Source organism: Capra hircus, chromosome 5 (assembly GCF_001704415.2).
Source record: "Capra hircus breed San Clemente chromosome 5, ASM170441v1, whole genome shotgun sequence".
NCBI classification, from domain to species: domain Eukaryota; kingdom Metazoa; phylum Chordata; class Mammalia; order Artiodactyla; family Bovidae; genus Capra; species Capra hircus.
The window spans coordinates 36612022-36632873 of record NC_030812.1 but is presented as its reverse complement, the minus strand read 5'-3'; positions in this window follow the sequence as shown (position 1 = coordinate 36632873).

Genomic DNA, 20852 nt, shown 5'->3' with positions numbered 1-20852 from the left:
AGATTCCGTATATATGCATTAATATACTGTATTTGGGAGAAGGCAATGGCACCCCACTTCAGTACTCTTGCCTGGAAAATCCCACGGATGGAGGAGCCTGGTGGGCTGCAGTCCATGGGGTCCACAAAGAATCAGACACGACTGAGCAACTTCACTTTCACTTTTCACTTTCATGCATTGGAGAAGGAAATGGCAACCCACTCCAGTGTTCTTGCCTGGAGAATCCCAGGGATGGTGGAGCCTGGTGGGCTCTCGTCTATTGGGTCGCACAGAGTCAGACACAACTGAAGCGACTTAGCAGCAGCAGCAGCAGCAGCATACTGTATTTGTTTTTCTCTTTCTGACTAACTTCACTCTGTATGACAAGCTCTAGATCATCCACATCACTACAAATGACTCAAATTAGTCTCTTTTTATGGCCAGGTAATATTTCATTGTATATATGCACCACTTCTTCTTTATCCATTTATCTGTCAGTGGACATCAAGGTTGCTTCCTTGTCCTGGCTATAGTAAATAGTGCTGCAATGAACACTGGGGTACATGTGTCTTTTAGAATTATGGTTTTCTCAGAGTATATGTCCAATAGTGGGATTACTAGGCCATATGATCACTTCATTCCTAGTTTTTTTAAGAACTCTCCATATTGTTCTCCCTAGTGACTGTATTTCTTTTTAAACTTTCTGTGTACTTATATTTAAGGGATCTCTTGTAAGCTGCCTGTAATGATCTTTTGGCCCTTCATCCATCTGACAATCTTAATCTTTTTTTTTTTTTCTTTAACTATTTAGTCCATTTACTGATAGACAGGTAGATGTATTTCCCACATCCGCGAGAAAGAGGCCTGTCACCCTGCGACAGGAAGCATTACCAGAAGACTGACTTTCCCCAACAGCTCCCTCAGGGTCTGCCTCAGTGGCAGGGGAACATTCACCTCCACATTTCCCTGCTTCTTCCAGTGCTGCACATGTTTGGAGATCGAGCCAGTTGTAAATGCCTAGCCATTTCAACACAACCTAGGACAAGTCTGAGGGCAATACCTGCCTCAGAGCTCCCTGCCAAGTTGGCAAAGTATTTGTTGCACCTGAATTTCATTTTCACCTATTCCTCTGCCCAATTCTCCTCCTTCACCACTGTTAAGCACAGTTCTCATGATACTAGTTCAACTAGAATTTTTCCTCGGCTTTTTGCTGTAATTGAATGTCAAATTTTTATCCTAAGATATTTCTTGTTTTATGATTCCTATTGCTTATGGTTCACTCAAACCAAACTCTTTAGTGCTCCATTAATGTATCCCCAAAATCACGGCTACACCATGCCATTTTCTAAGTTATATTTAGTCATTTTCTCTCTAAACATTTGCTTTCAAAATCCTACCTGTTATACAAGTCACTATTTAAGTGCTACTTCTTTCTGAAAATTTCATTTATGCTCCAGTAAGATCTCATGAGTTTGCTTGCCTCTACATCTTCCTGTTGTGTGTGTGTGTTAGTTGCTTAGTCTTTGAGACACCATGCAGGAGCCTCTGTCTATGGAATTTTCCAGGTAAGAAATCTAGAGTGGGTAGGCTTTGCCTTCTCCAGGTAATCTTCCTGACACAGAGATCAAACCCAGGTCTCCTGCATTGCAGGCAGATTTTTTTTACCAGCTGAGCCACCAGGAAAACCCCATCTTCCTATATAACATATAACCCCTGTTATATAGTTTTAACTTGGCCTTTGGTGCTTACTAAATTCTGTCTAACATTATACTGACTTGTATATCTCTACTACCAAAATGTAAAATTTAGAAGTCAGGTATTATTTGGTTATATATATATATATACTCATTAATCACATTTTGCTCAAAGAATAATAAACATTCAGTTCAGTTCAGTTCAGTCTCTCAGTTGTGTCCAACCCTTTGCAACCCATGAATCGTAGCACGCCGGGCCTCCCTGTCCATCACCAACTCCGGAGCTTACCCAAACTCATGTCCATAGAGTTGGCGATGCCATCTAGCTATCTCATCCTCTGTCATCCCCTTCTCCTCCTGCCCCCAATCCTTCCTAGCATCAGTCTTTTCCAGTAAGTCAATTCTTCACATGAGGTAGCCAAATTATTGGAGTTTCAGCTTCAGCATCAGTCCTTCCAGTGAATACCCAGGACTGATCTCCTTTAGGATGGACTGGTTGGATCTCCTTGCAGTCCAAGGAAATCTCAAGAGTCTTCTCCAACAACCACAGTTCAAAAGCATCAATTCTTTGGTGTGCAGTTTTCTTCACAGTCCAACTCTCACATCCATACATGATCACTAGAAAAATCATAGCCTTGACTAGATGGACCTTTGTTGGCAAAGTAATGTCTCTGCTTTTTAATATACTACCTAGGTTGGTCATAACTTTTCTTCCAAGGAGTAAGCGTCTTTTAATTTCATGGCTGCAGTCACCATCTGCAGTGATTTTGGAGCCCAAAAAAATAAAGTCTGACACTGTCTCCACTGTTTCCCCACCTATTTCCCATGAAGTGATGGGACCAGATGCCATGATCTTCGTTTTCTGAATGTTGAAGTTTAAGCCAACTTTTTCACTCTCCTCTTCCACTTTCATCAAGAGGCTTTTTAGTTCCTCTTCACTTTCTGCCATAAGGGTGGTGTCATCTGCATATCTGAGGTTATTGATATTTCTCCCGGCAATCTTGATTCCAGCTTGTGCTTCCTCCAGCCCAGCATTTCTCATGATGTACTCTGCATAGAAGTTAAATAAGCAGGGTGACAATATACAGCCTTGAAGGACTCCCTATTTGGAACCAGTCTGTTGTTCCATGTCCAGTTCTAACTGTTGCTTCCTGACCTGCATACAGGTTTCTCAAGAGGCAGGTCAGGTGGTCTGGTATTCCCATCTCTTTCAGAATTTTCCACAGTTTACTGTAATCCACACAGTCAAAGGCTTTGTCATAGTCAATAAACATTAGTAAATGAATAAAAGAGTGAATCACATGAGTATTCAAAAATAAACTGATGTCAAATTGTATAGGAATTTTCTAGTGCTTTTCACTGTATTTCTGCAAGCTTGGGGGTGGAGGCATTCAGACTATCTGTAGTGATTGCTTGTACCAAGGTCAATCTCTTCCTTGCCTCTTCTGTTTTAGCCTGACCACTTTCAAATCCATTTTACAGAGAGAGATGATTTGGAGCAAGTACAAAATATTTCGCAAAGCAAGATAATATGTTTGTTTTAGTTTACAGTCAATCTTAAAGTTTAGAAATTCAGTATTTACCCACAAGTGCTTTCAGCACCTCAGAAGGATAACATAACTCAGATCCAAAGTGCCATTATGTCGTTATCTTCAGTTTCTCAGGTTATGAGGTCACGCTTATTACTCATGTAGTTGGATACTTTACATTTAACAAATACTTCCCAGAAACAGTCCCACCCTAAATAAAATTGTTCAAAGTAAAGACCCTTAGTTTTAAAGTATAAATAAATAAATGATGAAACTTGGTAAAATGATCTTTTAAACCCTATTTGGAACAAAAGAATGTCAATGAGAAGCTTTATAAATGCTGCAGAGAAACATTTATTTCTGCATCAGCTAAATTCCTTTCTCTGTCACCTGTGAAGGATCAATTGTCATGTTCTATAAAACTATGTGAGTCATGAGTTTCCAAAAAGTACATATCATTGCCCATCATCAGCTTATGTGGACTTGGAGTTGAAGAAAACAAGCACAAGAGTCTCAAGCTTGAAACATTAATAATGTAGTTGAAAGAGATTACAGCAGGAGCTCTCTCTCCCATCACTGGATAATCTGATAAAAGCTATTTGGGTTGTATTTACATAAGAAAAATAAAACTATTTAATTCAGCAAATCTGATTTTTGAAATGGATTAATTATAGCCAATTGGTGATGTATTTAATACACATAAATACACTGAGGCAGCCTGTATTTAATACATATAAATCATGTAAATAAAATAACATATAAGTTGTGATATGCATAATTTTAAGCACTTCTGTCTCTACATTCCACTATTAAATTGAAAAGTAGCTGGGGATGAACATCAAGGTCAAGAGTGAGGACTCTTTAAAACCAGACTGCCTAGGTTCAAATCCCAGCTCAAAAATTAACTATGTAATCTTAAGCAAATTAATTAAAATCAAGGTTCTTATATATTGCTTACCTTGATTGGAGAGTTGGTTACTGGATGTAAAAATTTATCAAATTCCATTTGACTGAACATTTAAAATGTGTGGATTTTATTTTACATAAATTATATCTCAATTCATAAGAACAAAATTTCTTAAAAATTATCATTCCTGTAAGAAGTGGGGGGGAAATCACAGTAGTTATCACATAGGTTTGTTTCATGGATTAAATAAGGTAATTCATAAGAACAAAATTTCTTAAAAATTATCATTCCTGTAAGAAGTGGGGGGGAAATCACAGTAGTTATCACATAGGTTTGTTTCATGGATTAAATAAGATAAGGCATTCAAAAATTCCCATCAATTCATAACTGTTATCATTTGAATAAGCCATCAAAATTTTGCAAGGTAAGATTTGTTTTGAGCTAATGAGGAAACAGTCTCAGAAATGTGTACTAACTTGCCAGAGATTTGAAACAGAGCATTAAATTGTGGTCTGCTGAAAGTCAGAGTTTTCTGCACTCTAAGAGAAAATTACAGTGTGGACATTTTAAAGGAAGTTTAAAGTTGGATTGAATGAGCAGTTAAGTGGAGATTCCAGTTTTTCTTGCAGTTTAACCATGAGAAAAGAACTCAAAGATTCAAGTGTTTTAGTTTAAAATATTCTGCTTGCAATAAATTTTAGTTTGAAAGTTTATAATTGAAAATCTTATAGTAGCAGCAGTGTTAATCGCTCAGTCATGTCCAACTCTGCAATTCCAGAGACTGTCGCCCAACAGGCTCGTCTGTTCTTGGGATTTTTCAGGCCAGACTACTGAAGTGGGTTGCCATTCATTTCTCCAGGGGATCTTCATAACCCAGGGATCAAACCCAGGTTTCCTGCACTGCAGACAGACTCTTTACCATCTGAGCCACCAGGGAATGAGATATAATAGAAACGAATAGTAATATTAGAGAAGATAGGAACTTCATTCTTGCTTTCTGCTAGCTACTAAGGGACTATTCCTTTGTCTCAAGTATGTTTAGAACTGGTAATTTTCATACCGACAGCCTAATGGATGATACTACAGAACAGATAAAGAGACTCTATTTCCTCCTCAGGCACATGGAGAGATATACATAAACACATGAAATTAGCTGCAAACACATTGGTTATATGGTCTGAAAAAAGAAAACCACCATGAAATATATGGTTTGTCTACATAAATGTATTTCCAAATGATACTTTGTAGGTTATGAAATATCTAAAATTACTTATCATTCCTATATTTTAAAAGATTCCAAATTTCTGCTAAACTACAGATGAAGTTAGCTCCACTCCTTTTGCCATATGATGAATATGATCTTGTGAATTAAGCAACATTTTACATACTAAATTATAAGCTTTGATTCTATGTAAGTATTATAATTCATTTATATATTATTATTCATTCTAAGTTTTAAAATTCTAACAGTTTAGAAGTTTTTATATAGACCATTTTTTAAAGTCTTTATTGAATTTGTAACAATATTGCTCCTGTTTTATATTTTGGTTATTTGGCCAAGAGGCATGTGGGATCTTAGCTCTCTGAACAGGAATCAGTCTCACACCCTGCATTGGAAGGTACAGTCTTAACCACTGGACCACCAGGGATGTCCCTGAAATTCTAACATTACAAAGAACTTATTTAAAAGATATGACTATTTTTTAGAAACATTATTTAAAATGCTTTTTATATTGCTTTGTTCAGTTGCTATTGTGCTCAACTCTTTTCAGCCTCATGGACTGCAGCACACCAGGCTCCTCTGCCCTCCACTATCTCTTGCAATTTTTTCAAATTCATGTCCAACTGAGTCAGTGATACTATCTAACCATCTCATCCTCTGTCACCCCCTTCTCCTTTTGCCTTCAATCTTTCCCAGGGTCTTTCCAGTGAGTCAGCTCTTCACATCAGGTGGCCAAAATTTTGGAGCTTCAGCTTCAGCATCAGTTTTTCCAATGAACATTCAAGTTTGATTTCCCATAGGATTGACTGGTTTGATCTTGAGATCCAAGGGATTCAAGAGTCTTCTCCAGCACCACAATTCGAAAGCATTAATTCATTGTCACTCAGCCTTCTTTATGGTCCAACTCTTATGTCTATACAAGACTACTGGAAAAACCGTAGCTTTGAGTAGATGGACTTTTCTCAGCAAAGTGATGTCTCTGCTTTTCAATACTCTGTATAGGTTTGTCATAGCTTTACTTCCAAGAAGAAAGCATCTTTTAATTTCGTGGCTGCAGTCACCATCCACAGTGATTTTGGAGCCTGAGAAAATAAATCTATCACTGCTTCCACTCTTTCCCCTTCCATTTGCCATGAAGAGATGGGACCGAGGCCATGATCTTATTTTTTTGAATGTTGAATTTCAAGTCAGCTTTTTCACTTTCCCCTTTAACCCTCATCAAGAGACTCTTCAGTTCCTCTTCACTTTCTGCCATTAGATTGGCATCATCTGCTTATCTTAGGCTGCTGATATTGCTCCTGGCAATCTTGATTCCAGTTTATGATTCATCCAGCCCAGAATTTTGCATGATATATTCTGCATATAAGCCAAATAAGCAGGGTGATATAATACAGCCTTGTTGTACTCATTTTTCAATTTATATAGCAGCATCTTAATATTAAAAAATCACTATGTTTCCTTTATTTATCCATTAAATAGCACTAGTAATCACATTCAGAAAGAAAATAACTGTACTGAGTTTGGTATACAAAGGCATCTTCAATGAACTTTCAGTTTAGCTAGGGGAAAACAAATTTATGCGGAAGGGGCTATGATAAAAATCAATGACATCATTTAATCCATGACCAGTGGGAACAAAGCAAGAAGATATTTAGGAAAAGGCAATTTATTCTGAATAGAGAAAGTTTGTATGTGAAAATATTATCTTTGATACAATAAAAATACAGTAAAGAGTATAACTGAGGATGATCTGAAAAGAGGAATCAAAATAAGCAGTGGCAGAAGCACACAAGAACAGAGATTAAAGAGGAGAAAAATAAATAAGAAGATTAATAGCAATTGGTATAACTAAACATTTCAGGTAGTAGAGAAATGAGAGATAGGTATTTGAAAGGATGGTTGGAATCAGAATTTGAAGGTCTGAGAATGCTAAGATAAAGAATGCACTTTTACTCTCTAGCCTCTGAAATCCTGGCTTTATCTTTATTCAAAGCAGTGGTTCTCAAAGTGTTGTCTAGGGAACATCTGAGCCTCCATGAGGTTTTCAGAATCCACTATCTTCATAATAGTAAGATATTCATAGCCATTGTCACTCTCATTGTCCCACAGGTTTATTGTGGAGTTTCCCATGATGTGGGACATCACAAAAGATTAAATGCACAAGCTGATGTGAGAATCCATGGGTCTTCTCTTAAGGCAGACATTAAAGACATTTATGAAACTAAAACACATGCCATTTTTCTTGATAAGTGTGCTTTGTTTTGGAGAATATAATTTTTATAAAAATATATGATGTATATCAACATGTATTGGCTTATTAAAGTTAATTTATAATAAACTAAAATATTTTTGAAGTTCTCAGTTTTATTTCATATATATATATATATATCAATGTAGATGTAACTCAGCTGAACAAAAGCTCTTTGGAGACTCCACCAATTTTTAAGAGCTTAAAGAGGCCCTGAAACAGAAGGTTAGAGAACTGTTGCTGTAACAATAACTTGGCCTTGGTACAATTCTATCATGGCCTCTAGAGGACACATCCAGCCATTTTGTAAACATGGGGAAAACTGATTCAGTCACCAAAGTAAAAGAACATAATTAAAAATTTTTAATAAGCCTATATATCTAAAAATATAATTTTGACATGTAATCAATGTAAAATGAGATAGAATGAATTCAAAAGAACATCATTTGAAATCCCACTTATCAATTCTTCCTGAGACTTCAGTGAAAAAGCTTTTCTACCAGAGGTGCCAAATCCAAGTCCGGCTCATTTGGCTCAGAACAAGGTCTCTGGAGGCCTCCCTGATTCAAATCACCTGAGCAGCTGACTTCAAAGGAAGATTCCTAGGTCTTACCAGAACTTCCAATCATCTCTTATGGAAGATCCCATATGCACTCAGTCAAGAGTTGCACATTGTTCTTATGAACACTGCCATTTAAAATCCTTGTTTTAGGATATTTGCAGTGTACTTAAAGAATTGACAAAAAAGCAGCACAAAATGGTGGTTAAAACATACATGGTGTCAAACATTTCACTTAACTGGAATTTCAGTTACCACAGATACAGGTGTTTTTCTACTAGAAGGTATCTCGTTGTCAGGCAACAATTGAGAACCCTGACCTTTACAGAACTTGTCCAGAGAAAAATAGTTACTCATGGGTCCCTGAAAGTGAAAGTGTTAGTCACTCAGTCCTGTTCAACTCTTTGCAACCCCATGGACTGTAGCCCACCAGGTTCCTCTGTCCATAGAATTCTCCAGGTAAGAATACTGGAGTGAGTTGCCATTTTCTCCTCCAGGGGATCTTCCTGACCCAGGAACTGAACCCACTTTCGCATTGCAAGCAGATTCTTTACCATCTGAGCCTCCAGGGAAGCCTATGGGACCCTAGTGAGACATAAATTCATCAGACATCACTCTGCCCTCACGGAAGAAGAAAGTGTGGATAAAACCTGAGCTTTTGAGACTTTTAAGGTATACAAGAGAATCACCAAAGATTACAAAGCCAATATTTACTATATGATCATTTACAGAAAAAAATTGCTGTCTCCTGCTCTAAATGAATACTTCTTAAACGTTAACAAATTAATCTTTCAGGACTTTTGTTAAAATGCTGATTCAGTGGATCTGGAGTCAAGATTCTTATTTCTAATCAGCTCCCAGGAGATGCTACTGGCCCACTTGCCACCTCAGAGCAGGTGTGAAATGCAAGACTTTAGGCCAACTGCAGTCCTGCTGAACTGGAAGCTGTACTTCACCGGGATCCATGGATAAGCCTCATGCCCACTAACAACTACACCAGAAGAACTGATGTTGATCACATAACAGGGTGTGACCCTTGACTTCAGACAAAGCAGAAACAGAATCCTCCTTAATAGTCATGGGGATGCATGTGTGCATGCAAAGTCACTTTAGTCATGTCCAACTCTTTGCAACCCTATGAACCTTAACCCACCAAGCTACTCTGTCCACAGGATTCTCCAGGCAAGAATACTGGAGGGGGTTGCTGTTCCCTCCTCCAGGGGATCTTCCTGACCCAAGGATCTAACTTGCATCTCTTACGTCTACCTGCATTAGCAAGTGGGTTCTCTTCTAGCACCACCTGGGAAGCCCAGTCATGGGGATATCTGCATGCAGCTCAAACTCTCCAAGCCCCAGTTTTTTCCACTTCTAAAGTGGGGACAAGAATATTTTGTTCACCCACCTCATAACTATTATGAAAATAAAAAATGACAATGGAAACAATTTATAAATAACACTAACACATATTGCTGCTGCTGCTGCTAAGTCGCTTCAGTCGTGTCCGACTCTGTGCAACCCCATAGATGGCAGCCCATGAGGCTCCTCCGTTCCGGGATTCTCCAGGCAAGAACACTGGAGTGGGTTGCCATTTCTTTCTCCAATGCATGAAAGCGAAAAGTGAAAGTGAAGTCGCTCAGTCGTGTCCAACGCTTAGCGACCGCATGGACTGCGGCCCACCAGGCTCCTCCGTCCATGGGATTTTCCAGGCAAGAGTGCTGGAGTGGGGTGCCATTGCCTGGGTTACTATATCCAAGCTACTATGGCAATTAATTTACAAATAAAGAGATTGAGTATCAGCGAGACAAAACAATTTTTCAGGATTCACACTGCAAACCAGAGAAGAGTTAAACTGGTATTTGGTCCCAACCAGTAGTTACCTGCTCCCACACTTTTTATGACCATATGATTGTGCAACTTTGAAGGTCTTTCAGCCCTATTCCAATGTCTGTGTTGGTGACTTCTATTATTTTTTGCAATCATTCCCCAAAATATATCTCAATGAATAAATGAAAGAAATCTACAATCTGGGAAATAGGGAAAATGCTGCAAAGCATATTGCAAACATTTGACCTTGCCAAGAAGTCAAAAAACAATGAAATAAATCAAAATTGTCTGAACCCATATATTACATCAGAGCAACTTTGTTAATTAAGATCAAGCTTCCAGAAATCCAGGAATGATCAACTCTTAGGCTAACTAATCATATATTGAAGGAAATAGCAGTATACACAGGCCTCAATTATACAGTCTCCTGATCTTTAAAATCACCTTTGAGCATTACTCTCAGAACAGTTTTTGGCAGCAAAGCCTCCATCTGCTTATAATTTCCCTTGCATTTTCATGGCCTTTTCAGTCCTTGCTGCTTTACCCAGCAGGAAGTCAAATTGGGTGAATCATTTCCACCAGGCAATCCCCATCTCTGCAACTCACTTTCATTTTCCCTTCATGCCCTTAGTAGAGGGTCATAGCCCTAGAAAACGGTCTCTGAAAGAGGAGCAACAGCATCCTCTACTGACTGTGGGTTACAACGTCAAAGGGGCACCAATTCACTTCAGCATTTCAGTGTGATTTGCATCATTCTTCTTTAGTGCCCTTATCGGTGTTCTTTATGTCTTTATTTTAGACTGTTTAAGAATGAAAATAAAACCCTGGTATTTAACTTTTAAAGCCACTTTATTGAGGTATATAACTGACATGGAAAAAACTGTACTTATTTAATATATGCAACTTGATGAGCTTGGAGATAAGACTAAATCATCACCACAATCTATACCATAAACATACAAATCAGATCACAAAGTTGCCTTCTACTCTCTATTATTATTATTATTATTATTTATGGTAGGCATACTTAACATAAGATCTGTCCTCCTGAACACTATGGGTGGGTACATAAATTGGCAGAGCCACTGTTGAAAACAGTATGGAGGTTTCTCAAAAAACTAAGAACTACCATATGGACCAACAATTCCACTCCTGGATATATATATATATGTATATATGTACATACATATATATATATACCAAAAACACTAATTCAAAAAGATACCTGCACCCCAATATTAATAGCAGCATTATTTACAATTACCAAGACATGGAAGCAACCTAAGTGTCAATCAACAGATGAATAGATAAAGATATGGTTTATTTATAATTAATGAACTATTCAGCATAAAAATGAAAAAAAATTTGCCATTTGCAGTAATATAGAGAGTCTCAGGAGGCATTAAGAGAAGGAAATGGCAACCCACTCCAGTATTCTTGCCTAGAGAATCCCATGGACAGAGTGGCCTGATGGGCTGCTGTCCATAGGGTCGCACAAATTCAGACACGACTGAAGCGACTCGACATTCATACATGCATTGGAGAAGGAAATGGCAACCCACTCCAGTATTCTTGCCTGGAGAATCCTATGGACAGAAGAGCCTGGTGGGCTGCTGTCTATGGGGTCGCACAGAGTCGGGCACAACTAAAGCAACTTATGCAGCAGCAGCAGCAGAAGGCATTATGGTAATTGAAATAAGTCAGACAGAAAAAGACAAACACTATATATCACTTATATGTGGAATCTAAAATATACAACAAAGAAGCAGACTCACAGATATAGAGAACAAATTAGTGGTTACCAATAGGCAGGTAAGAGGAGCAATACAGAGGTGGGCGAATGGAAAGTACAAGCTGTTAGGTGTAAGATGGCTCAAGAATGTATTGTACAACGCAGGGAATATAGCTAACATTTTGTAATAACTGTAAATTGAAAGTAACTTTTTTTCTTGGTTTCTTTTTTTAAAATACATTTATTTATTTTAGTTGGAGGTTAATTACTTTACAATATTGTATTGGTTTTGCCGTACATCAACATGATTTCGCCACTGGTGTACACGTGTTCCCCATTCTGAACCCCCCTTCCTCCTCCCTCCCCGTACCGTCCCTCTGGGTCATCCCAGTGCACCAGCCCCAAGCATCCAGTATCATGCATCGAACCTGGACTGGCGATTCATTTCATATAAGATATTATACATGTTTCAATGCCATTCTCCCAAATCATCCCACCCTCTCCCTCCTCCCACAGAGTCCAAAAGACTGTTCTATACATCTGTGTCTCTTTTGCTGTCTCGCATACAGGGTTATTAAAAGTGAGTCCCTGGTAAAGAATCTGCCTGCAATGCAGGAGACCCCGGTTCGATTCCTGGGTAGGGAAGATATGCTGGAGAAGGGATAGGCTACTCACTCCAGTATTCTTGGGCTTCCTTGGTAGCTCAGCTGGTAAAGAATCTGCCTGCAATTTGGGAGACCTGGATGCGATCCCTGGATTGAGAAGATCCCCTGGAGAAGGGAGCAGCTACCCACTCCAGTAGTCTGGCCTGGAGAATTCCATGGACTATACAGTTGCAAAGAGTCAGACATGACTGAATGACTTTCACTTTCACTTCACTTCACATCACTTCAACTTTTAAAAATTGAATGATTTTTTTTTTTCAGATTTTAAAGCAAACAGTCTCTCTACTATCCCTGAGACTCTAGGTTTCCAAAGAGGTACACACCCAATCTCTGTTTACATATAACATGTTTGTATACTGTGAAACTAGTTCACAAGAGCATTATCCATGATCTCACAGGTCACGATAAAAGTAGTAATGACAGTTAACACTTTAAAATTTTATTGGAGAGAGAAATCTAGGAAAATGGTATAGTAAGAATCATCAAGAATCTTTGTTTTCCCACCTAGAAAACCATTGTACTGGCAGGACCTGTCTGATATAACCATTTTAGATCTCTGGCATCTACTGAAGCTTTGCAACTTCCAGCGGATGGCTTGAACAGTAAATTGTGATCAATTTCAGTCAATTTGGAGGCTTCCCTGGTGGTTCAGATGGTAAAAAGTCTGCCTAAAATGCAGGAGATCTGAGTTTGATCCATGAGTTGGGAAGATCTCCTGGAGAAGAGGATGGTAACCCACTCCAGTATTCTTACCTGGAGAATTTCATGGACAGAGGAGCCTGGTGGGCTAAAGTCCATGGGGTCATATAGAGTTGGATATGACTGAGTGACTATCACACATACTCAATCAATTTCAGATTTACCTCAACAGCATACTCATAGCCCCTCCCCATTCCCAAGGAAGACAGTCATGATTTGTTCCTGGAGCAGCTTGCACATAGCTTGAGGAATCCAGGGTGAACAACAAGGACCTGTCCTGAAAATGTGGGGGACATATGTTTGTTCACTGTGAGCTGCTTCTGATCATGACGATACAGATATGGAGACAGGCAGTTACTATGAAACACATCCCCACATACACACCCACTGTTGCAATCCCCTCACTCTCAGCCTAAAGAAATTTACAGGAAATTTAAAGGGCAAGATCTTTTTCCCTCCTTTGCTTTTCTCTTTTTCCCCTTTTGGGAGCCAGACAGTAATGACCAAGACATTCAAAAGCAATTGTATTTGAATTTAGAAAGTCACTGTGTGTGGTTTGGAAAAGAAGCAGACTCACAAAAGATCTGAGAAGACGTTACACTTACATCCAAGTTGATTGCTGGCACAGAGACAGCCTATAACAGTCCAAACCAAGAGAGAAACAACAAAAAGCAAATCCTTTTTGAAAAAGAGAATCTGATTGCCAGAATTTCTACATAATTAAATTTAAATGTTCTATTTTCAACAAAATGTCACAAGACATATTAAAAAAACCATGAAAGTATAGACCATTCATTGGGAAAAAATAAACCAACAAAACAAAAACGCCCCTGAAAAAAGACTAGATGGCAGACCTACTAGATAAAATTTTAGAAAGATGCTCAAAGAACTAAAGGAAGACTTAGTGAAAGTCAAGAAAATGTAAATAAATGGAAACATCAGTAAAGGCATAGAAAACCTGTAAAGAAATTTTTAAAAACTATAATTGAAAAGTAAAATACACTAGGGAAATTCAAAGGCAGGTTTGAGTGGCAAAATAACCCATTAACTTGAAGATAGGATAATTTAAATTATCAAGTCTGAGAAACAGGAAGAAAAACAATTGTAAGAACAAATGTGAATAGAGCCTAAGGGACCTGTGGCACACCATCAAACAGACCATCATATGAATTGTGGGAATCCCAGAAGAAGAGAGAAATGGGCAGAGAAGTTATTTAAAGAAATAATGACCAGGAACTTTCCAAATCTGATGAAAGACATGAACAAAAGTGTACAGTAAGCTCAATGAACTCCAAGTAAGATGAACTAAAAGAAACCCAAATTGACACACATTAAAATCAAACTGTCCAAATTAAAAAAGAAGGACAGTATTGGAAGCAGCAAGAGAGAATTAACCCATCACACTCAAGTGATCCTTAATAAGGTTTTGGACAGATTTGTCACCAGAAACTTTGGAGTTCAAAAGGCAGTGAGCTAATACATTCAAAATGTAAAGAGAAAAAAAAAAAACACCACACATCAACCGAGAATCCTATATCTGGCAAAACCAGACAAAGATTAAGATATTTCCAGATAAACAAAAGATGGAGCTTATTACTACTGGTCCTGCCCGCAAAAAATGCTACAAGTAGTCCTGAAAGTTAAAATGAAGGAACACTAGCTAGTAACTCAGTTATAAGAAGAAATAAAGATGTCAATAAAGGTATATAAATGACTCATTATAAAAGCTAATATTATTTTAAAATTTGTAGCTCTAATTTTGTTTTCTACATGATTTAAGAGAATAATGCATTATGAAAATCAATTACTGACTTATGTTTTAGATCACATAATGTATAAAGCTATACTTTTGTAACATCAATAACTGAAAAACATGGGAAGGAGCTGTAAAAAAATGCTTGTGTATTTTTGAGGTTAAGCTGGTATAAATTCAAACTAGAATATTGTAACTTTAGAATATTAAATGTAATCCCCAAGGTAACCACAAAGAAAATAGTTATAGAATATCACAAAAGGCAATAAAGTAGAATTAAAATACTTTACTAAAAGTTATTGACTAAATACAAAAGAAGACAATAATTCAGGAAATGAGGTACAAAAAAAGCATCATAAAGCACACAGAATATAAACAGCAAATAACAGAAGTAAGTCCTTATCAGTATTTACTCTAAATGTAAGAGAATTAAATTCTCTAATTAAAAGACAGAGATTGGAATATTAGATAAAAAATGATATACTGTTATGTTAATTATATGCTGTTTTTAAGAGACTCACTTTAGTTCAAAGACAAAAATAGGTTGGAAGAATGGAAAATATTTCATGCAAATACTAAACAAGAGAGCCACAGGAGAAGCTATACTAATAGACAAAATGACTTAAAATTAAAAAAGGTATTAGACAAAGAAAGACATCAATATAAGTAAGAGTGTCGACACAGCAGGAAGATATAATAATTAGAAGCATTTACACACCTAATAACAGATGACAAACATACATGAAATATAAACGGACAAAATTGAAGAGAGAAATAGACATTTCTGCAATAATAATTGGTGACACCAATGCTCTACTCTCAATAGTGGATAGAGCAATCAGACAGAAGTAAGGAAATAGAGAACTCATAACACAATCAGTTCAGTTCAGTTCAGTTCAGTCGCTCAGTCGTGTCCGACTCTTTGCAACCCCATGAGTCGCAGCACGCCAAGCCTCCCTGTCCATCACGAACTCCCGGAGTTCACTCAGACTCACGTCCATCGAGTCAGTGATGCCATCCAGCCATCTCATCCTCTGTCATCCCCTTCTCCTCACAATAAACCATTTAAATCTAATAGACATATACAGAACACTGCAAGAACAACAGAACACACATTCTTCTCAACCCTACAGTGGACATTTTCCAGCAAGGAATATATGTTAGGCCACAACTTAAGTATTAATAGGTTTAATAAGATAGATATCATATAGAGTATTTTTTATGACAGAGCATTTTTATTTTCATCTAATGATGAAGTTAGAAAACAAAATAGAACTAAAACTGGAAAATACACAAATTTGTAGAAATTAGACAACACACTCTTAAACAACAAATGCATCAATGAAGAAATCACAAGGGTAATTAGAAAATACTTATAGATGAATACAATGAAAATTATGTGAATGCTGTCTCATCTGACTCTTTGAGACCCTGTGGCCTGCCAGTTTCCCCTGTCCATGGGATTCTTCAAGCAAGAATACTGGAGTGGGTTGCCATGCGCTCCTCTGGGGGATCCCATCCCAGGACCTAACCTGTATTTCTTGCATTGGTAGGTGGGTTATTTACCACTAGCACCATCTGGAAACAACAGAAACAATGCTAACTAGGCAATTTATTGTTACAAGCACATTAAAAAAGAAGCAATATCTCAAATCAACAAGCTAACTTTGCAACTTAAAGAACTAGAAAAGAACCAACTAAAAATAAAACTAGCAGAAGGAAGAAAATAATAAGGATTAGAGTAGAGATAAATGAAACAACAGAAAAATAATAAAGAAAAATCAATAAAACCAAAAGTTGATTCTTTGAAAATATGAACAAAACTGAAAACCTTTAGTTGGCCTAAGAAAAGAGAGAGTAGAACTGAATACCTAAAATAAAAAATGGAAGTGGCAGCATTACCATCAACAATAAATATAGACAACAAAAAGGATTATAAAGAGTACGATGAACAACTTTGTGCCATCAAATTGGATAATTTAGATGAAATGGACAAACGTGAGAAACACAAAACCAATCAAGACTGAGTCACAGAGATACAGAAAACATGACTATACTGATAACTAGGTAGGAGGTTGAATCAGAAATCAAAAGCATTCCAACAAAATTCCTGAACTTAATGGCTTCACTTGTGAATTCCATTGAACATTTAAAGAAAAACTAACACCGATTTTTCTCAAACTTTAAAAAAATAATTTCAAGGTGAGAGAACACTTTCTAACTTCCAATTTCTCATTCTCTGAGGCCAGCATTCCTCTAACACCGAAGCCAAAGACACTAGAAGGCAAGGAAACCACAGACCAACACCCTTATGAACACTGATGCAAACTATGCAACAGAAAATATATACTTGCATCTAAAGGGCTGATATCCAGAATAAAACCCAGCAATAACAGCAAAAACAAACAACCTAATTTAAAAATGGGCAAAGAACTTGAATAGACAGTTTTCAAAAGAAGATATATGAATGACCAATGAGCACATAAAAATGCCAAAATTATTAATCATTAGGAAAATGTAAATCAAAACCACAGTGAGATAGCACCTTACATCCATTAGAGTGGCTACTATCGAACACATTAAAAATAACCACTGTCAGTGAAGACATGGAGAAATTGGATCTGTTCATGGGATTGTGAAATGGAGCAACCACTTTGGAAGACAGCACAAAGCAGTATGGTGGGTCCTCAAAAAAATAAACACAGAACAACCATATTATCAAGAATTCCACTTCTGGGTATACACCCAAAAGAAGAGAGACCAGAGTCTCAAAGAAACTCTTGTACATCCATCTTGACAGAGCATTATTCACAATAGCTAAAACATGAAAGGAACCCAAATTCACTGACAGTTGAATGGACAAGCAATGGATGCTATATTCAATGGAATATTATTAGCCTTAAAATTAGAAGGAAATTCTGACACGTGCCACAACATGGATGAACATTAAATGGGAAATTATTGTTTAATGGCACAGTGTTTCAGATTTCCAAAATGAAAAGAGTTCTGAAGATGGATGGTGACAATGACTGAAGTACTGAATATCCCTAAACTGAATTTTTTTAAATGGGTAAGGTGGTAAATATCATGTAATGCATATCTTACCACAATAAAAATGTTTAAGCAAAAATGATTTTTAACCTAACTTATGAACCTGACCTAGCGCCAAGTTTCTATAGATTAATATTTTAGCCACAAAGTGAGAAAGATACTACTAACAGCTCACATGTATAGTTACAACCATAATGTTCATACAAAGTCTGTGATTTTCCCAAGTTCATAGAGCTTACATAAGCAGCAGAACGGGAGTGTAGACCTTCAGAACCTGCTGCTTGGTCACTAGAGCCCTTTTGGAATTATTTTCTATGTTTAACATTAAAGAATATAGCTAATTTAGCACTTTCTACCACTCAAGGCATATTCACAAACAATAGCCCATTTAATCTCGCAATTTATATATTAGGAGGGCAAGCAGTGAAATTTTTCTTCCCACCATTTTACAATTTACAACATTGAGGTTACAGTTGTGTGTTTATTATGAGACCCAAAAGACAGAAAATGCAAAGTACATCAAAAACTCAGGCAGACTTAACTATGAAACACTGTGAATGAAATCTTTTTGCTTTGTTTGGTAAACTGAACAGGTTTTGTGCATTAAAAGTGCTGATCTACTCCATTCCAGGACTGCGTTATTTCCTCACAATTAAATACTAAATAGTTTTGTTTCTTCTGGTTCAAAATGGCAGAGTAGAAGCACAGGCACTCATCTCCTGCTAGAGCACCAAAATCACAACTAACTGTTGAACAATCATCAACAGGAGGATGCTGGAACCTACTAAAAGAAGATACCCCAAGTCCAAAGACAAAGAATAAGCCTCAGCAAGATGGTAGGAGGGGGGTAATCATGATAAAGTCAAATCCCACAGCCGCTGGATGGGTGACCCACAAACTGGAGAACAATAATACCAAAGTTCTCCCACTGTTGTGAAGGTTTGGAACCACATGTCAGGCTTCCCAGCCTGGGGACCCGACAAAGGGACTGGGAAACCCCAGGGAAGCTGACCTTGAAGGCAAAGGGACTTGATTACTAAACTTCCACAGGACTGGGGGAAACACAGACTCAAGTCTTGGAGGGCACAAACAAAACCTTGTGCACACCAAGACTAGGGGAAAGGAGCAATGACTCCACAGTAGACTGAACCCAAACTGCCCGCTAGTGTTGGAGGGTCTCCTGTGGAAGCGTGGGTCAGCAGGGCCTCACCACAGGGATGGAAGGAGTGGAAGCAGCTTTCTGGGAAGGTCCCCTCTGGCATAAACTCTGCTGGAGGTCACCATTAACCTGACCATACAACCCTTAGATCAAAGAGCTGGGTTGCCTCAGACCAATAAACTACCAGGGAGGAAGTTCAACCCCACTCATCAGCAGATAACTGGATTAAGTTTACTTGATTAAGTTTTAATTGTAAGTTTTACTCTACAAGGCCCTCTCAACAGTCCAGTTCAGTCTCTCAGTCCTGTGAGACTCTTTGTGATTCCATGAAATGCAGCACTCCCAGAGCTTACTCTAACTCATGTCCATCGAGTCAGTGATGTCATCAAACCATCTCATTCTCTGTTGTCCCCTTCTCCTCCTGCCTTCAATCTTTCCCTGCATCAAGGTCTTTTCCATTGAGTTGGTTCTTCCCATCAGGTGGCCAAAGTATTGGAGTTTCAGCTTCAGCATCAGTCCTTCCAATGAATATTCGAGACTGATTTCCTTTAGGATTGACTGGTTGGATCTCCTTGCAGTCACAGGGACTCTCAAGAGTCTTCTCCAACATCATAGTTCAAAAGCATCGATTCTTCAGCACTCAGCTTTCTTTATGGTACAATTCTCACATCCATTCATGACTACTGGAAAAACATTAGCTTTGACTAGATGGAACTTTGTCGACAAAGTACTGTCTCTGCTTTTCAATGTGCTGTCTGGGTTGGTCATTCTTTTCTTCCAAGGAGCAAGTGTCTTTAAATTCCATGGCTGCAGTCAGCATCTGCAGTGATTTTGGAGCCCAAGCAAATAAAGTCTGTCACTATTTCCACTGTTTCCCCATCTATGTGCCATGAAGTGATGGGACTGGATGCTATGATCTTAGTTTTTGGAATGTTGAATTTTAACACAACTTTTTCAAGCTCTTGTTTCACTTTCATCAAGAGGCTTTTTAGTTCTTCACTTTCTGCCATAAGGATGGTGTCATCTGCATATCTGAGGTTATTGACATTTCTCTTGTCAATCTTGATTCCAGCTTGTGCTTCCTCCAGCCCAGCATTTCTCATGATGTACTCTGCATATAAGTTAAATAAGCAGGGTGACAATATACAGCCTTGACGTATTCTTTTCCTGATTTGAAACCAGTCTGTTGTTCCTTGTCTGTTTCTAACTGTTGCTTCTTGACTTACATACAGATTTCTCAGAAGGCAGGTAAGGTGGTCTGGTATTCCTATCTCTTGAAGAATTTTCCAGTTTGTTGTGATCCACACAGTGGAAGGATTTATTGGAGTCAGTGAAGCAGAAATAGATGCTTCTGGAACTCTCTTGCCTTTTCAATGATCCGATGGATGTTGGCTATTTGATCTCTGGTTCCTCTGCCTTTTCTAATACCAACTTGAACATCTGGAATTTTCACAGTTCACATAGTGTTGAAGCCTGGCTTGAAGAATTTTGAGCATTACTTTCCTATCATGTGAGATGAGTGCAATTGTGTTAGATAAATATAAATTCAAACAGCTGAATACTACTCTCTACCCCATCAGATCAAAAAAATTTGACATGTCACTGAGAATGTAGATATTCTAATATTTGTACACAGAGGCAGTGGTAATTTAAATTTATTCCACCCCTTTAGAAAGTAGTACTCTGGCAATTTCTGGTGAAGTTGAAGACATAAAATGGTGGACATAGAATCTTATTGTTCCCAAGGATCTTCTCCCTCCCTTGGGAGAAGATTGTGAGTCCTCACTCATTTCCATACATCTGGCCATCCTGCCCTGTAGCAGAAGTATAT